Below are 3,789 nucleotides of genomic sequence, written 5' to 3'. Positions count from 1 at the left end.
CCCCGCCCTGCCCGGCGGTCAGGGATCGCCTCAGGGTTGGCTTGGTGTAAAACCCGGGCGTTGTGGGTTGTTAAACTGCTGTAGGAACGTTGAATTCTCAGATTTCCCTCTTCTAAGAGATCCTGCCTTTGGGAATTGTATTTGCCATCCCAATTTGGGGATCTTTATTTTCTTGAATTTAAGTCATGAGAAATACTGACACAAGTTCTAGGCTCCACCTGTACAGTGCTACTTAAATCGTTAGTGACATGAGGCAGGACTGATCTTGCTCTCTCAAGCTTTTTATCAGTGATATTAATGAATTTCAGTGTGAACAACTACTCCTTTAAATGAGAGGAGGGCTGTTTTTGCTATTGAAACATTTTCTTTGTGATACATGTATCCATATGTTACAGATTCAGGTAACAACAGAAAGATGTTTCTTCAAATAAACATTATAAAGGTGAGATTTTTCACCTGCTAGTACCATGAAAGATGAGTGCAAAGCCTCTGGTAAAATCACTGTAAACAGTAAAATGCAATTACATTTTTTCCTAGATTAACATAAAGCTAGTTATGACTATAATATACAATTATGTGACCAACTATTGTGTACTTAGTCAAAAGGCATATCAGCATTTTGTATCTCACAAATAAAGTTTGCCTTTTCCCAAATAGGTACATAAAGTCAGTCAAACAGGCTATTACATCTTTTAATGAGCTGTTTGATACAGTTTCCATTGTCCTTAACACAATACTAGGAATAGTGCCTTGAAATTTCGTTCTGAATGGGCTTTAAAAGACCATCAGGCCTTGAAAGAAAATCAAAAAATATGTCAGAAAAGAACACAGAAATATTCGATAGAGACAAACAGAAGAAGAAGGTAAGTAACTAGGGTTCCTTTGGTGGGAGAGTGTTAAAAAAAAAAAAAAAGGTCAAAACCTCAAAACAGCTCAATATATTTCTACTATTTGCATGTATACTTTGTTAAATAGCCTCACTGCTTTGTTCTAGAGGAATATAGGCTGAAAAGTTTCACCAACCCAGTTTCTTGCTATAGGACAAATAAGATAGAAAAAGAACAATATTCTGATTTACTCGCTGCTTTTTGGAAACTTACTGTAGTCACCTCTTATTGTATAAAGCAAAGGTAAGTAGTGCTTTCATCTTGTGGCTCTAATCTGCCTTTCTAATATTCTTCTGGGTTTTATTAGCTTCAATGGATGTGTGAAAAATGCGTTCAGGTGTATGGTACGGGTCAGCAGGCAGGCAGTTGTCATTGCCTTTTGAAGTGTATGCTTTTCCATCTGCATGGCGTAACAGCTGCACAGCCTCCTCTACCTGGTAGGGCTTTGTGCTCCCACTTCCCCATAAACACAATGCAAAGTCTTTCTAGGACAGGATTATATTTATAACAAAGTTATTCTGTATTGACATTTTAAACAGAGCTTTGAATGTTCTGTCTTTCTGCATACATGGGAATACAAAGTCATGAAATATTCTGTGACAAATGCATTAAGTAAATTATACCCTGAGATGTTTCAGTGAAGCACTGTAAGTAGCTTAATAGGCATAGGGGGCTTTTCCCTAGCATTGAGATGGTGCTCGCACGTACAGGAGACTCAGCTGTGTATACTGTAGAGGCAGATGGGTTCCTCCTTGCAAGTCCCCAGCCTCAGACCGGGTTCCTCTGCCTACTGTTAACTCATTAACCCTCATCCCCCGTAGCTCCCGTATCAGATGATTTCTGTTGTACAATGTTTACTTACTGAAATATGTTGATAACTCATAAGAGACGCAGTATACTGCCATTTTAGCTTGACAACATGTGCAGTCAGCATGTGTTTTGAAATACAAAGAAAAATGGAAGAGGAAGTAGAATCACCTGTGAGTGATTAAAGACAGTGTGTGACCTACAACCTTTGCAGATAAGAAACTGAGTCTCAGCTGAATGATTAAATATCTTATTTGGTTTTCTGGAACAGTACCACTGTAACACTATGCATCTCAGATGAACACTGTTTATTTTATTACTGGTCTTGAAATAGTATACTCTAATGTAAAAGCAAATACCAGACAGCCTGCATGTTTTTGACAGACTGGCATAGTTAAACTAATACTCATTGATACATAAATACATTTCCATGCGTATTTCATTGCAGTCTTAAGAAACACAGTGTAAATCCAAGTTACTCAGGTAACCCAGTTAAAAATTTAGGTATGATATTCATAAAATGAAGTTGTTTCCATTTGTGATAATTAGGAATGGCATAACTATAAGCATAATAATCAGTTCAAGTGGAAGTCTGTTGTGACAAATCTTCCCCTAATAACTGAAAAGCAGTTAGTTGTCTAATGTTAGAAAGGTAGTAAGTGCATACAGTATTAATAAGATGTGAAATATAATTCAAAATTAAGGGTCATTGCATATATGGAGGAAAGTAATTTGGAAATAAAAAGTTGCTTGAAACTAAGTATTTTTTTCCTATATGCAGGTAGGAAGTGACTGACCAACATCAGATCATGTCTCAAATCTGTGTATGAGCCAAGATCCATTAGCTTTGTAACACAAGTAAGGGTGTTAGCTACGATGGTGGTTTCTCAAGTGTAGAATGACTTCCTTAAGCTCCACATTCTCACCTGGCAGGTAAATTCTCCCTAACAGGGCTTACAGGCATGTATCAGAAGTTATTATTGGCACTGCTGGTTTATAATTTCAAAACTGAAGTTTTCTTTCTTTTTTTTTTTCTTTCAACAAATGGAGAGTAGGCATGAGTGCACTGTGAAGTATGACAGTTCGTTTTCTATCTCTAACCTTCACATAGGATGGTTGAGGTTGGAAGGGACCTCTTTACGTCATCGGGTCCAACCTCCCCTGCTCAAGCAGGGCCACCAAGAACCAGTTGCCCAGGACCAGCTTTAGAGCATCTCCAAGGATGGAGACTCCACCCCCTCTCTGGGCAACTTGTGCCAGTGCTTGGTCATCCTCACAGCAAAAAATTGATTTCTGATGTTCAGAGGGAACCTCCTGTGTTTCAGTTTGTGCCCATTGCCTCTGGTCCTGCCGCTGGGCACCACTGAAAAAAGCCTGGCTCCATCCTTTTTGCACCCTTCCTTCAGGTATTTATAGACATTGATAAGATTCTCCCTGAGCCTTCTCTTCTCCAGTCTGAACAGTCCCAGCTCTCTCAGCCTTTCCTCATAGGAGAGATGCTCCAGTCCCTTCGTCTTTGTGGCCCTTCACTGGACTCTCTCCAGTCTGTCCATGTCTCTTGTACTGAAGAGCCCAGAACTGGAACCAGCACACCAGGTGTGGCCTCACCAGTGCTGAGCAGAGGGAAAGGATCACCTCCTTCCACCTGCTGGCAACATTCTGCCTGATGCAGCCCAGGATACAGTTGGCCTTCTTTGTGGTAAGGGCCCGTTGCTGGCTCATGTTCAACCTGGTGTCCAGCAGGTCCCCTAGGCCCTTTTCTGCTGATCTGCTTTACAGCTGGGTGGTCCCCACCATACGTTGGTGCCTGGGGTTGTTCCTCTCCAGGCGCAGGACTTTGGATTTCCTCTTGTTCAACTTCATGAGGTTCCTGACAGCCCATTTCTCCAGCCTGCTGAGGTCCCTCTGGATGCCAACATGACCCTCTGGTGTATCAACCACTCCTCCTAGTTTGGCTTCATCTGCAAAGTTGCTGAGAGTACAGTCTGCCTCATCCTCCGGATCATTTTTGGTCAATAGCTGGCTGAATATGAGCCAGCAGTGTGCCCAGGTGGCCAAGAAGGCCGATGGCATCCTGGCTTGTATCAGAAATAGT

The sequence above is a fragment of the Cariama cristata genome, unplaced genomic scaffold, assembly GCF_000690535.1.
Source record: "Cariama cristata isolate BGI_N322 unplaced genomic scaffold, ASM69053v1 scaffold25639, whole genome shotgun sequence".
NCBI lineage: Eukaryota > Metazoa > Chordata > Aves > Cariamiformes > Cariamidae > Cariama > Cariama cristata.
The sequence above is the reverse complement of the archived record's forward strand: the minus strand, read 5'-3'. Positions refer to the sequence as shown.